This window comes from Hirundo rustica, chromosome 11 (genome assembly GCF_015227805.2).
Source record: "Hirundo rustica isolate bHirRus1 chromosome 11, bHirRus1.pri.v3, whole genome shotgun sequence".
Taxonomy (NCBI): domain Eukaryota; kingdom Metazoa; phylum Chordata; class Aves; order Passeriformes; family Hirundinidae; genus Hirundo; species Hirundo rustica.
In genome coordinates this window covers 17410489-17427008 of record NC_053460.1, presented here as the reverse complement: position 1 = coordinate 17427008, position 16520 = coordinate 17410489, and positions in this window count along the sequence as shown.

Here is a 16520-nt window from a genome sequence, read left to right as displayed (position 1 = left end):
TGTATATGCGTGCACCCACATACATATGTTTGTATATACATACATATAAAAACCTCTATATGTATCTGTATATGTTAAAAACTCTTTTTTCCATGAATAGGAAAAATTTTTAGAAAAATAGGAGACAAAAAAAAAAGGTAGGGGGAGAAAATACAGACTTGGAGCAACAGAGACATAGCATGCAAAATATGATGATTTTATTGTTTTTTACTCTTGTGTTTATCTATCTGCCTAGGGTGTCTTGTACATTATTTGCTAATTTAAAGTATGATGTTTATAAGAGATAATTCATGGATAAGTTAATTCCTGAAGTATTCAGGTAGGAGAAGAGATGAGCCATGTTGGAAAATCATGAATTTAGTCCGGTATCCCTGTTTGTCTTCTCTTTAAATACATGTACTTGTAAATGCATAAAAATGCAGTTAATATTGAACTATAATATGCACCTATGTTTTATTGTTAATAAGTTTAAATCATTGCATTGCAGTAGGAACTCCTTCTTGTTCACTATTTCAGTGGGACATGTTTTATAGTGATATTTATTTACTTTTTCTTTTTTAAAAAAATTTATTACTTTTTCTGCCATGGAGCAGTAAGAGTGTCAAAATCCCAAACATTGTCAGCAGTTCTTTAGATGGAGGAACCTCTGTTCTCTGCTGGAAAATCAGAAGTTGTGCAGAACATTCCTGCCTTGCATGAGTTACCCTCTTGCAGAGTCCCTGTCTCTTTTAAGAGGTGAGGAGCTGCAAATAAAGATGGGGTTTCAGAAAGCTCCACTCATCTGATGGGCATGTGAATATATTTATAACTATAATGAGTCTAAATCTTAGGCTTAAGCCTGAAAGGCAAATGGCAGAGTTTCTGATAAAGAGGACTTAACTGTGACTGAGGTTATGTGATGTTGTGATGTAAGTGGGAGAGTGTTACAGAATGCTGCATTTTCTGAATTAAGGAATATTTTGGGGTGTTGTTGACAGGTATATCTAACTGGGTTCCTCTGGAATTGCATCCAAGCAGGTTTAACAGCTGCGTCTCTGTTGATAACAAGCAAACCTGGATTACAGCGTAGAAAAATGTTGAAACTGTATCTTCAGTCAACATTTTGTAGGATGGCTTCTTTTCATATTTTAGGTGTAAAATACTTCAAAGTGAAAATTCACTGTACTCTCTGTAGCTCTAGATCAGGTCCCTGTAGCTGAGTAAGCACAGTAAATCTGCTCACTTAAGGACCAGTTTCACTGCCCTTCAAGCTGCATTTACCTCAAGCTCTTGGCAATCTGAAAGGCTCTACAGGGAGGCTGGGCTAAAACTCCTGGACAGTGCAATGGATTCCTCAGCGTGGCTGTGCTGACACCAACTCTTGTTACATGTGCACACACACAAACCCTGAATTGCTTTTTATGGTCACTTAGTTCAAATCTTACCCATATATTTGTGCTCTATGCTGTCAGAGTCCTGTAGATAGGGCCAGATCATTCCAGCCCTGAGCCCAGCACAGCGAGGAGCTGGAGCTGCTGGAGAGAGCCCAGAGGAGGCACCAGCATGAGCAGAGGGCTGGAGCAGCTCTGCTGGGAGGAAAGGCTGGCACAGCTGCCATTGCTCACCTGCACAGGAGAAGCTTTGGGGTGAGCCCAGTGCGGCCTTGCAGGGCCTGAAGGAGCTGCAGGAAAGATGGAGAGAGACAATTGCCAAGGGCTGGAGGGACAGCACACAGGGAATGGCTGCCAGTGCCAGAGGGCAGGGCTGGGTGGGATCTTGGGCAGGAATTGTTCCCTGGCAGGGTGCCATGGGCAGGGACACCTTCCACTATCCCAGGGTGCTCCAATGTCCATCCTGGCCTTGGACACTGCCAGGGATCCAGGGGCAGCCACAGCTTCTCTGGGCACCCTGTGCCAGGGCATCCCCATCCTGTTCTTCAATGGTTTTGCAGTTTGTTATCGTGGGCTGGCAGGTGTGGTTGTTTTTTTTTTTGTTTGTGTTTTTTTTTTTTGTTTGTTTTTTTAGTCTGTACTTAACAAGTATTTGATGACTTGTCTGTTTTGTTGGAAGCTACATACCTTTTTCCCTTTTTTTTTTTAACATCTGCACTTAAAGCACATTTTGATATGAATGTGTGAATAATAGAAAACATGATTTCTCATATCTAGTGGCACTTTATCTGCAGAAAAGTGTTTCATCTTCCTTGAATTTCTAACCCTGCAACAAAGGCAAATGGCATTTGCTTTTGTTACAAGTCTGTTTAAGTTGTAAATTCCCAAATTCTGAAAATTGCTACCATTGCCTTGTTTTTGTATAGATACAAAAATGCTTGAAGTGCTTTTCTGTGGGTGACCTTCAAAGGCATATTTTTGCTGAGGTCACTGGCTGATGATAGACTTACACTTAGTTTTTCCATGCACTTACAGATACTTTGTGTATAGGTAAAACTTTCCAAAGGTGGGGTTTTATTCTGGCAAATAGATGGGACCAAAATATTTTCCTACAGAGGATATGATTGCTTTCAGTTCACCCCTCTGTGCTGATGCAGCACTGTAGAGCAGGGTCCCGTCTCTTTGTGTTGTTTTGGAGGAGAATTTGCATTAAGTGAGTCAATCCTACATACAGGACACTTTAAGTACTACAAAGCCATAACTACTATGTTACTGGTGTTTCAGCACAAAAATATTTGAAAGAAAGAAGGATTTGTGTCAGCCATTGGAAGTTGTGGTTTGTTTTTTTTTTTTCTTTTGTCCTCCTGAGTGCTGCCTTTCCTTGCTCTAGGCGCACGTAGCTGGCGTGCACAGGAGAATCTCCTTTACAATTTCAAGGTGATGGCTGTAAACTGCAGGGAAGGGAATACAGGTGACTTCACCCCTGATAAGTAACAGCTGTGTTAATTACCCAATGCAGCCTTGCCGCTGATGAGTCACAGCTGTATCCAATAAAGAAAAGTGTGATAAAAAGGAGTGGGTTAGCTGGTGAGGGGAGGATCATGAGGAAGGATCCTGGGGAGAGAATCACTGCTGTGGGATCAGTCTGGGTCTGCAGTGGGACCCTGTTGTTGGAACCTGCAGTCACAGTCTAGCCAGGTAAAAGCCTGCAGTCACAGTCTGCACCCTGATCCCTGCAGTCACAGTCTAGCCAGGTAAAAGCCTGCAGTCACAGTCTGCACACCAATCCCTGCAGTCAGAGTTCAGCAGGAAATAACCAACAGTCAGAGGCTGCAAGGGAAACCCACAGCAGGAGCTTGCTGCAACCAGAGTCAGTGAATGGTTGGGGTCAGGATGGCTGAGCTGTAAAGAGGAATAAACCAGGACCCTTTTCATGCTGTGACAAACAAGAAGTCTGTGTCTGGGCTCATTTCTACCCTCTAACAAGAGGGCTGATGCAACAATAAACCACCTGCTATTCCTTACATTCAGTTGCCCTACAGGACAGAGGGCAGCCATGAATTTGCTGAGATGGACCCTGTCTGTCTGTCCCTGTCTGTCTGTCTGTCTGTCCCTGTGTGCAGCGAGGGCAGAGCAGGCCCAGGTTCTGCTCCAGGCCCAGCAATGGCACCAGAGCCAGGGGCAGGGGCTGAGCCCAGGAACTGCCCCTGCACAGGAGGCACAACTGCTGCCCTGGCAGCGCCCAGCCCTGAGCAGATGGTGCCCAGAGGCTGTGCAGGCTCCTCTCTCCCTGGGGATATTGCAGAACCCTCTGCACACACTGCTGTGCCCTGTGCTCTGGGACGGCCCTGCTGGAGCACGGAAGTGGCACCAGAGGAGTTCCTTTGGGTCTCTCCAGCCTCCACCTACTCCAGGGTTCTGTGAAGGGAGGTTCTCACCAAGCCGCAGGCTCTGGTGCTCTGATGTTGCAATTAGTGTGGCTTATTTATGATTGGTATCAAAACTGTGGACAATTTCGGTCTTAAATGCTTTGCTGTGGCATTGGGGAGAACTGAATTTGAGCACTGGTGGCTCACAAAGTCTGAAGCTGTACCCTTTGCCAGAAGCTACATTTAAGTTTAATTTAAGGCATATTTTTTTTAATTGATAAGTATCTTTGTCAGAAGTGTTTCACTGCTCTAAACCAGTGGGATAACTGTGTTAACTTAAGAAGAAAATGGATGGAACTGTGTATAAACAGAAGGTGCAGAGATTTCACCTTCGCCAAACAAGTTATAGATTTTGTAGTATTTGACACAGAGCAATTCTGCTGTAACTTGTAGCTCTTGAGGTACCTCAGAAAGGTGCTCAAGATCTGATTATTCAAAAAATTGCTTGTTGCCAGAATAACATGTTGGGTTTAATCTTTGAATTTTATGTGCAATAGCCAATAAAATGCAATACTTGTTTTGAAAATATACTTTATATTTACCTCAGAATCTGCATTAGAATGATCTTGATTTCGATCACATATACTGGACAAGTATTTTATGTGTGCAATTACATTATTTCGACTTTCTTGGGAGTGTCGTGATTTATTACACTGGGGGATCCAAAAATAAAATGCTCAAGAAATTGAAGGGTTAGTGAAACTTATTGGGGTAAATACAAAGCACTAATGAGGGTGAACTCATAGAGTGAATTGTTTTAGTGACATTTCTTATGATATGTGCAAAACTAAGATTTTCCTCTGCAAGAGGAATTTGGGGACTTATATTCAAAAATTATTTGCTATTGAAAACTTTTATGCAGATGAATTTAATGGATAGAATTCATAGCAATATAATGCTGTTCCGATTTTAATGAACTGAAGAGCTGATATTTAGATACTTTTGTACACAGATTTCCCTTAAAGACTTCACCCTTGTGAAGAAATTTTAAGAGATTGGTGGAACTTGGTCTATAAACTGGTAGTTAAGTGTGCAGTAATGGGACAGAGGAGTATTTTGAGTGTTACTACTCAACTGAGTTCGCTGGAACTTGTATAGCAGGTGCTTCTCCAGATACAGGGTTGAATTCTTGAGTCCCTGATGTACAGTTTTTATTTATAACTGTACCTGAAGAGTTATGTCAAAGAAATATAAACAGCCTGAACCTCCAGGCCACTTCATCTCAGTCCCACCATTTGCTCCTGTTATAAAACCTGTCAACTGGCATAACAAGGTATCTTAAAGCCATCTTTTACTTTATTTTAAGCAAATCATTGATAGTAAGCAGCCAGGTAGGGAAATGGAGTGTTTCTGGAAACTAAACTCTTTGCGTACATAAAGCCTCTACATTGAATATTTCAAATGTGACGGGAAAAAAAGGAAAAGAAAAATGTAGGGAGAAAAGCATGTAAGGATATGATGGCAGTAGAATGAGTCAGTGAATGTATTCCTGGTTACTCTAATTATGTAATGAAAATGGCTGTCTGGAAATACAAGAACTTAATTGTTAGCAGATATTACTTTGGTTTTTGGTTTTAACAGTGGTTGGATAGAGGCTCATACTGGTTTCTGTGCTATTAATAGTAATAAGCAGCTTAGTATCCCTTGGCTTTTATATAGACCCCACAGACCTAAAAGCACTGGAGTTATCCCCATTTCATAAAGACCAGTAAGAAATGTGAGTGGAGTGACATATCAATGTCAGTGAGGTATTACCTAGAGCCTGAAATGCAGTTTTGAACTCCAAAGTCCTGTGTTGGTTGTTCTCCAAAGCCTGTTAGGTTGTTCTGATGTCAGCAGTGTTTTCATCTTGGAAGAGTAAAAATGTTTGTCTTCATGGTTTGGTTTCCATTGTAGCTATCAGTAGTTTCTGTATAAAACAATTATTGTCATAACTACAGTGTGTTATAGTAGCACCCAAAATACAAAGCAATACAGACTATGGAATGTTAGAAACATTTTTGTTTTTTAATCTGGTGTTTTTCCTAATTCACTTAAGGATCATAGAAACCTCAGTGAGCTCAATCATCAGAGCAAGGGATTGCAGTTTGATGGACAGAGTGTCAGATGTATTACAAGGGAAAAGGATAACACAGCAAGACAAAAGTAGATCAAAATGCTCAAAGATTAAGAAGATTGAACGTGAAGATCAAGAATGTCCAGAGTGAAGACAATGTCTGCATGCCTGAGACATTAGGATCAAACTAAGCATTGTTATTGTGTTCCTGAGAGTGAGCCAGAGCTTGGTCTGGGAGAAATCTTCCTATGTAGTTATTTTGTCATACTTGTCCCTTTGGCTGTAGTTTGTTGTTTGCCTTGTTGGGGTTTTTTAAACTGTTTCTCAATGCAGGATTGTGTGTTTGGGGGATACCATGGTGGTGTGAGGTGTTTCCAAGCAAGGACAGGCTCTTCCCTGGGGTTAGAGAATGAGGACAACCCTGGCAGTTCTCACTGCTGAGCTCCTCAGAGAAGGAAAAGTTTCTGGAAGTTATACCTTTGGTAGGTCTGGTTAGCTGCACAATGACACTGGGTATTAAGTGTTTTATTGGAGGTATCTCATAAAGGTTTGCTGGCTTCTTTGGTTTTGTTTTTTTTTAAGACTTATTCAGTTTCTATAGCATGTGTGTATTTTCTAGTGGGCTGCCAGGATTAGGGGAAAAAGATGCAGTAAAATTTATTAAAAACAGTGGGGCTGATGCAAAGATCCTTACAAATATGTCTGATTGCAGGCTAAATCTGAAACAGGGGTTGTCCTTTTATCATATTTCTTACTCAGTCCCTAAACTTTGGGTTTTTTCAAATACATAAGCAAGAAAAAATATTCAGCAATAAATTAAAAAAGAATAAATTGTGAATTGGATTTTCTTTTGAGTTTTTTTACAGAAATGGTATCTTTAGGGTAAAAATATGCAAATTTATGTATATGTAATTTAAATTAATGTAATTTAGTTAATATTATTTTGTTAATATAATTGAATAACACTTATGACTTACTCTAGATTGAACAAGCAAACACTTTTTTCAAAGAAGTATTATTGTGAACCCCAGAGAACACATTTTTGCTGTGCTGATTGGAAAGGTGGTGTTCTGACTTAGGAATTACAAACCTTCTGATAGAAAGTTTTGATTTGATTTTTAATGTTCAGTGCAAGCATTGCTGTTTCTTGCTCTGTAAATTTTCCAGGACACACCGGCGACCAGTTGCTGATAGACCTGCCCAGGAATCCCATCTCTGGGTAGGGAGAGCAACGAGCTGCAGCTGCTGTGAGCTGAGTGTTGCTCTCCCTACAGCTGGGAACAACTGCATTTCTCAGCAAGCAGTGATTAGCATTTTGATCTTGACAAGCACTTTCCTGTCTGAATACTAATGTTTGATTGTTTCTGCCAAGCAAGGCATGAACAGCCATTGCATCTATAGCTTGTAGTTAGCTCCTGCTTGCTAGAATCATTTGATCAGATACTTGCACATTTGATTATGCCTAATGCAGCCTTTAAAAAAATATCTTCTGATTTACAGTTGTAGAAAAAAAAGTAGGTTTGTGTGTCTAAATATGATAAAACAACTAATTCCAGGATGAAATGCTTGATGTCTGAAAGGGGAATCCAGTGTCAGATGTTGTGATCTAATATGTTGGTAGTTCATGCCAGTGCTCCCAGCTACATGCAAATTAACAGTATTCAAGTGTAACCACACAGCATTTATAGGCTACAGATTAGCATAGCCTGAGAAAAATCCAATTATCCTTTCCTTGCTTGTTTGCCTTCATTATATTTTTGTTTCAGGGTACCTCAATTAAAATTTCAGAATTATTTAGAGAACTAAAATCAGATTTATAAATAGAAAATGATAATACAAATCACCAGGCTGAAGTATGAGTGTTTTGTCTTTCTTTTCAGGAAAGGAAAGATTCATAAAGGAAGCTCCAGTCCCAGGGAAAGGGGAACAGAAGTTAAGCTTTGCAGTATGTTTATGCTTTGCTGTAAAACAGGCTTAAACAAAAAGCAACTTATGTTCCTGGTCCCATTTTAAATTTTGGAGAAAAAGCCTCCTGTCCTCCAGTCAGGGACAGAACAGCTGTAGAATGTTGTCTTGTGGACAGCTGAATATAACAGAGGGAGTTTTCATATAATTATAGAATGTGGGGTGGAGGGGTCCTCCTGGACCATGTGGATCTGGTCTGCCAGAGTGGCTCCTGGAAGGTTGTATGGGGAAGTCTCCTTTACATCACTGTATCACGTCTGGTTAGGGTGTCCCATGTATCCAGGTGGCCAATGGCAGCCTCAGATGAACAGATTTTGTAGAAGGCTGGAGGGGGCTGGAATTGTAGCTCACATCCAGTTTGCTGCAAAAAATAAGAGCTTGGGCTGGTAGAGCTTCAGCTTCTGGGCAGGGTTTTCAAGTTGCCATATGCTGATGGGCCAAGCTGCCTCTCAAACCAGTTTCCAACTGGCCTGAAGGATTTGGGACTGTCCAAATACAGTGGAAACTGTTTGTTTAAGCAGAGAAAAATGATAGCACTTGATAGAAGTGTCTCTAGATTGCTGTAAGCCAAGTGCAGCCTTCTGTCCAAGAACTTTGTTGTTTGTGGTTTTCATCTGTGTCTGAGTCAGTAGGAAGGAAAAATGATTGGGAATCACTTAACGGGGAATGATGTTAATAGCAGTCAAATGAAATGGATTAGTTTTGCCAGTTGTTCAAGATAAGACCCTGATCAGTGCCCTGCAGCTTTATTAGATAAATAAAGGGAGATCTGATTGTGTCAGATCTCCCCAACTGTGAGACTGGGGGTGAGAAGAAACCATGTAACAATAAAGGAACTGCTGAAGATGCTCAGTTATGGACACCTATGAGGAATTTAAATTATTGATAGGAATGTCCATCAGCAAAGAGGTCTTAGCCTGCACAGGTTACAGAGTGTGTTGATAGCTGGTGGCAGAACATTGAGAGAGATGCTAGTGGGAACCACAGGGGGCCTGTGAGAATATCTTGAACTGTAAAAAACAAAAGGTGGCTTGAAAATTGCATGAAGAACAAAAATATGTATTTGTGTGGTTTAATAGAGGAAAGGAAGGAGATTAGAAGTACAACTGAAGGGTGTTTTCAGGGACCATGAAGAGCAGGGATATTCATCTTTACATTTGCACATGCTTGATCTTTTTCCTCAAGTGGGAAGGCCTTTACAAGGTTTCAGACAGCATTGATGCTGCCTCGGGGATACTTGGTAGAAATGTAGTGGAGCATGAATATTCCTGGAGCCCTTGTGAAATGGAGCATTCTCATGGCATTAGAACTGGGTATTGTGAAGAAATCTTTCATCAAAGTCAGGCTAAAGTAAATGAAGGAGAAGTACTTAGCAAGAAAATTCAGAATTAACAGGGTGTTAAATTGCTGCTGAAGACCCCTGTGACACAAATGGCCGGGGAATATATAATGTCCTTGCAGAAAAAAAAAGGTTCAGAAGGTATAAAATGGATGTGGCCAGAGCATCTTTGCTGCCGCTTGGACTGTGTGACAGCAGTATCGTTTTTGTACAAGCTATACGTTCAAGTTTGTGTGTTCGTCCACATTCTTCCTCTTTGTGAAGATTACATATTCACAATTTCAGTTTGGAATGAAATTTTATGGAGAATCATAGAATGTTTGGGTTGGAAGGGGCCTTTAAGATCATCTTATTCCAACCCTCTGCCATGGGCAGGGACACCTTCCCCTCCAGCTATGCTCCCTTAGGGATTATTGGACTCCCTTTAAAAAAGCAAACACAACAACAAATAAATACCCTACATTCCTAAGTTATAAAAGCAACCTCAAAAAATCTCCCCTACCCCTTATTTTACCCCTTATTTAATTGCACATCATGCTCTCCCTAAATGATGAGGGTTTCTTTGGGTCATAATTCTACAATTTTGTCGTTTCACTGGACCATCAGTAAATTGCTGCTCTGTAGTGAACAAGGGTCAGATGCACAAAGCAAAATCTAAGCTGAAATGTAAGGGCCTTTAGTATGTTGACCTCCTGTTTAATTTCTGTACTAGATAAATATACCTTACTGTTATAAATGGTGTTAGTAAAGCTTCTCTCTGGGAGGTGTATAAAATACTCGGGTGATAATTGTTGATGAGATTGAATCCTTGGGGAGCAGGTGAGGGAGAACTGGGGAGTGTACGACAGAATAAATGAGCTGAGAATCCAAAATAGTTGCCAAGAACGTAATTATAGAATGTTTGAGGGGGTGGTGTAGTGAGTCTTAGTGGTGAAATAAGTAGGGAGCTATTTTCTAGACAAGAGCTGTTTGTGAAGAGCTAGAACGTGATGAAATTCAGGAGGCAGTGGGAACCCTTGGGAATAACAAAGCTCCAGTGCTGTTAATGTCACAGTAGGAACTCCAAGAATTATCAGTTCAATTTTGTTAAGCTTGGGGCAAAAACCCCAAAGGAATAGTGAAAAATGTCCATAATGAATAGAAGGTAAGATTTTGATTGCATAGAGAAGAGCTATTTATTTGCTAATACAGAAAGCAAGTGGCTGGAACAAATACAGGCCAAGTCTTGTCTCACCTCCTTGATGGAGTGACCGCACTGGGCAGGGAGTCACCACTCAGATGGAAAGGTGACAGCCTGTGCTGCTTGCTGGAGTGTGAGGAATCTTGATCTTTTTGAACTGCCACTTTCCAACTCATTTTCTGTCTCTTCACGTCCGTGTTTTTTCTCTTAACTACTACCAACTCAAAAGTTTTTGTTATTTGTCCCTAACTGCTATAAAAATCTCCCAACTCTTTATTTTATGTGCTTTCTTTGGGCTGGTTCAGCAGCAGTCTTACACTTCAAAGCTGAGCAAGGGTCATAGAGCTGTGCTTTACAGAATTTGGCCATCTATTTGGGATAGTTAATCCTTATTAAAGTGGGTTATAGTCCATCTGCAAAATAAACTCAATGATGCTTCTATTATTTTGCCCCCCTCCTCCCTACCAAGGATTTTCAGAATAATAGAGGAGCTTTGAGAAGTTTTGGTGAAACACGGTGATTGAATTAAGTAGTACCACAGTAGGATAAATATAAGTAATACTAATTTCTCAAATCCCTGAGAAATTTTGTTCCGGTTCATCTAAGTAGCAAAGGATTAATAATTCATATAAATCATAAAGGTTCAGTAAATCATGCATCAAGTTAAGATCCTACTTGCTATTACATTTTCAGATATTATGAGTCAGCAGCTTTATAACTGTAACCATCAGAATTTCAAATTTTAAATGTATTTTTAACACTGCTTAAGACTGCATAAGAAATTATAGAAGGTCACCCTTTTAAAAAATTTACCTGTGCATGTGTAACTTGATATATGTAACATAATCTATTATGCACATCAGGATTGTATTGTGCAATTTTATTACGTTAAGTGCAGCACAAGCTGGGTTTTATTTCTCCTTCTGCCAACAAAGTCACTGGCTGAGAGTTGCTTTTCCAAGGCAAATATCTGCCTTTTGAGAAACTTCAAACACAGAAATATCATTTTTACTAGATGTGTATAAGGCCAGGCCTAACTGGAGACACAGCTTTTCTCGGAATTCTGCATCATCTTTAACTGAAAAAGAATTAAGCCATGTGATCATGAGTCTGGCATCTCAGCCAGAAAGGGCAGGTATTAGAGGGAAGAAGTCAGCCTATAAAATCTCTTTATTTTTTCTCTTCCATTGGCCTGTCAATAATGATAATCAGAATATATCTTTACACATTAACATTAAGGTGTTTATATTTACATATGCAGTAATATGTCTACAGAGACTTTTGAATTCTCTTCAAGGAAAAGGAAATTTGAACCAATAATTCTTTTTTAATAGAGGTCTGGTTTAAGTTTTCACTAAAGATGTTAAACACCAAGGGCAGTTCATGTAATGCTATCTTTACATATGATTATTTCAATCTTAAAGGATAATCTTAAATTCCTTTAACAGAAATTTTGACATTTTTAATTTTGTGTATGATAGATTTAGAGTTAAAATCTATTTTGAATCATCACTTCATAGAACCATAAACTCATAGAATCATTAAGTCTGGGAAAGTTCTCTGAGACCAAAGAGTCCCAGCTGTGCCCGATGCCCACCTTGTCCCCAGCCCAGGGCACTCAGTGCCACCCCCAGCCCTTCCTGGGACACCTGCAGGGATGGGCACTGCAAACCTCCCTGGGCAGCCCCTGCCAAGGCCTGAGCGCCCTTTCCATGGGGAAATTCCTGCTGCTGTCCAAGCTGAGCCTCCCCTGGCCCAGCCTGAGGCCGTTCCCTCTCCTCCTGTCCCTGTTCCCTGGGAGCACAGCCCGACCCCCCCGGCTGTCCCCTCCTGTCAGGGACTTGTGCAGAGCCACAAGGTTCCCCTGAGCCTCCTTTTCTCCAGGCTGAGCCCCTTCCCCAGCTCCCTCAGCCCCTCCTGGGGCTCCATTCCCTTCCCCAGCCCCGTTCCTTTCCCTGGACACGCTCCAGCCCCTCCAGGACTCTGTGGCCACAAGGGCTCAGAGCTGGGCACAACACTCAGAATAGCAGAATATTCTGCATTGGAAGGGGACCTTCAGGGATCTTGAGGTCCCTCCCCAGTGCCTGACACAGGGGGAGGAGGTCTTCCCTAGTCATGAGGTAATATGACCCAGAGAGCTAATTTGATGACAGAAGTAACTTGGATTAAGATACTTGAACATATTAAATGCTTCTGTTTTAAAAAGGATAATAAAACCCCCAAAATTCTCAAAATTTTAAGCTGCTCTTGCAGTGGCTTTGTCATGAAGTCTTCCTCTGATGGATCTGTAAGTAAAACTGAGCAGGGACCAAGTGCCGTGCATAGAACTTTCATTCACATTGCGTGGAAAGTTTCATAAGTGCTGTGAAACTAGGTACTGGCTCAGAGCTGGGAAGGTTACCAGAATGAATAGTGTGTTGAAGTGAATGCTAGGAGGCCCATTTCTTCAGAGAGAAATTATCTGGGAGTATTTATAGTGACCAAGTGAGCAGGTGAGAGTACAGCCATTAAAATGTATTTAGATGTTGCACTTTTGAATGTGTGGTTTGACACAGGGCGGCACAATCAATTTTCCCAGAAGCAAGGAGAGGGAATATGTCACATTTACTGTCGAGGAGCATCACTATCACTGTGCACTAAAATACTTGTATGGCACTAAAAGCATGCCTCACATTGAGCCAGGTAAATGCTTCTGCTGGTGATGAAGGACAGTCAGTTATGCTACCCATAATAAAAACAAGTTAGTCTCCATAGGCAGAAATTGGCTTTATAAATCCATAGGAAGCAGCTCAGTGTTTTGCACGTTGTCAGGCAGCATAAGGCTGGAAAAGGCAAAAGGCAAAGGGAAGCTTTGTGGCCAGCAGTAAATGGCAACACTGGGACGCAAGCAGCTGTTAAAAAGACGCTCTCAAACACTGAACTGCATTATTCGTGTTGACACTAACGACGAACGACTGCTCCACACGCTGAAGGTACCGAGGCACAGCTGAGGTTCTCTTCAGAGGAGTTCAAGGGACAGCAAAGGAGTGTGATGCCCTGTAGAAAATAATTAGGGGAACTAAATAGTCTTGCTACAAGACAGAGACACAACTCTAGGTTTTTGTTCAAGTGCTGAGGTGATTTGGGAAGTACAAAAAGTGAAAAGTTCAGGCAAAAATTTAGACTTTTATTGGGAATTGTTAGCAGAAGGGGGAAAATGACTTTATGAGGAAGGAGCTGGGGAAATTTGGAGTGGTAGGGTGGGAATTAGGTTGTAAGGATATTTATAATATTAAGCATAGCACAGAGCTAGGCAGTAATGCTTAGGTTAATAAATACCTGTGTACTTTACAATTGTCACTAGAAGGTTCTATTTTATGAATTAGACAGCAGGGAGGATCCACACACATTTTTTAGTCACAGCCTGAGCATTTAATGAACATCATGAGAGGAGGAGGAGGAATCCTCCTCCTAATTATGGTTTAGTGTGTTTGACTTCTGAGAAGAATCTCAACATTTTCAATAACTGAGGTATATCCCAACGGCCTGTAACAAATATTCACTGAGGATAGTGTTGACCTGTGGCATTTGCCAGCCATTTTTCAGTTTGGCTGAAGCTTAGGGATTGATTAAGTTTTTATTCAACACAAATATTATGCACAAAATCAAAGAATGGAAGGTTTCCTCTAGCTCCTGTGCATGCACTGTGGTGATTGCTTTCACAAGGTGCATACATGTGATGGAACACTGACATTGCAAACTGACTTGTGCTCAGTGCTGGGAACTAGGGATGGACTGCTTGGGAACAGAGCTAAGGGCCTCTCCATAAGCAGGCAAAAGTGATGTGCAGTTTATCTGACTTTATTTCAAAGCATTGATAATTTTTCATCTAGTTTCAATGTTGCTGGGTTTAGATATGTAGTTGTTTTTTGTTTTTTTTCCTTCGTGGTTTTTTTTGGTGTTTGTTTTTTTTTTGTTTTGGTTGTTGTTTGTTTTTAGTTAAACGACTGAGCTCAGGGAATGGAGATGCCTTTAATAAGTACAGACAACAATACTTAGGTAGGAGGTTTATTTTATAAAAGTCATTGATAATTTCAGTGCTGACTTGCTCTATAAATAAGTTTCTGTATCAGAACAGGTAAAGAAGAGTTATTCTTCTGGTTGTACTTTTTCTTGTCTAAGGTGAAAATAGTACTTAAACTGGAACCCTAATGAGTAATTGATCCCAGTCACTAATTAATAAAAATAACTTATTTGACTTGAATCATTTTGCATGCAGAGATTCTAGTTGGTTCCACTTAAACTAGCAGATTGCGAATTTTGATCTTATTTTCTTCCACGCTTAATTCTTAAAACCTTTTACTGTGGTGGCTTAAGTTTTTTATCAAAGCAAACATCTCTGAAGAGTTATGTAAGGATGAACTGTCTTGGTCTTCCAATTTTTACTTTAACTATTCCAACTGATGAGTGGGAAGCATGTGAAAAAGTAGGAAGGGCCCACTATAGACCAGAGGTGTCACTCTGCTTTTAAAAATAAATTTGAATTATTCAGTTAAAAAAGGTATCTACTCACAGACATGGTAGTGCAAGTACTTCCCAGTAGCGAGTTCCAGCTTCTTGAAGGCTTTTAGTACGAGTTCCCCCAAACAGGTCCCAGAAAATATTTGCAAAATTGTTCCTGTGAACTACAGCAACAGTTTTCTCCAGCATTCAGGAGCTGGGTTGATTCTAAACTAAGAGACCAGGCATCAGTTTCCAGGGAATCTTTGTTCATGCTCACATGAAATAACTCACTTGTGATGATGAGTAGTGTGCACATGAAAAATTGTTTTGTTTATATGAGTGGAAACTCATCGCCTCCATCAAAATTTACAGATTCTACAAACCCAACAAATTTATCTACTTTGGAGAATTTCCAGTAGTCAATGGTAACCAAACCATGATAATGGTAATATGGTAAATAGTAAAAATGATAATATACTGAGATGTTGATAAAGCTCCCTGTTCAGAGAGTATGGAATAAAAAGCCAGGACAGCAAAGGAAATAGAAGTATTTACTTTGTGCCTGACTGTGTCATTGCAAAGTGCTGAAGGTCTCCTCCTCTTACTGATATCAAGCAATTTTAGAAAGAAATAAGATATTAAGATCGGGGAACTTTATTCTCTGGTAAAAACCTGGAGATATCTTTTATTTTGGAGGAGCGGAGGAGAAGAGCAAAGCCCTCCATTGGGCTTGTAAGTAGTACTTTCTGGACAAAGCAGAGACTGGTATTTACTCTCTTCATCTTGATGGTATTTGAATGAAATTTCTGCTGTTCTCAGGTCTGATTTTTGGAATGTCCCAGTTTGTTATCTTTTGTCTGAAGGGACTCCTCTCATTTACTTTCCCTGTCTTCCATCACTCTCCCTGATAAAACTAGAGGCAAACAACCTGGATCACAGCACTGTGAAGGTCTGATATCACTGATATATTTAATATGTAATAGAATAGATAATAAGGGCACATGAGGAAAGATTTTTCAGTTTATATATGGCCACAGATGACCAAAGTAGTTCAAATCTATCTAATATATGTGGTACTCCTTAAGCATCTAAAAGGTTCTGTATGTGTCACCAATTAATTTTTCATTTCTTTTGTTTTGTTTGAAAATTGCAGAAGTCTTCAAAAGGAAATTGTACTAGATTTACCACTTAGACTCTTACAACACTGGAAAATATAGCTTGGATTTTTTACAAAGTCCTGAAAAGTGTCTGTGAAGGCTGAAATCCAAACCTGGCAGCCAGGAAGCTGCTTCTGTCTGTTACTTCTACAGCAGCTGCCTGAGAGATGCCCAGGAAGCCAAAGATCATTTTAGTTCTCTTAGAATTCTCTCTTTCACCAGTTTATTTGAAAGTACTTTATCTATAGATTGATTTACAAACTCAAGGTGCACAGAGCTGGAAGCATTAATTTTAGCACTGATTTAGTTTTATTTGGTTTTCAGCTGTTTGTAAAAGTAGACTGGGCACAAGAATACTTAAATAATTAGATATTGTAGATGCTTCCATACATTTTATTTCCTTTTACAGGAAAGTAATGTGTTGGTTGCCCTTGTATTTATTTTGTCTATTGGTTGCAAGAGAAACCTTCTTACGATATTGGAACTAGATGATCTTTAACATCCCTTCCAGCCCGAGTCATTCCATGATATATGGATGAACA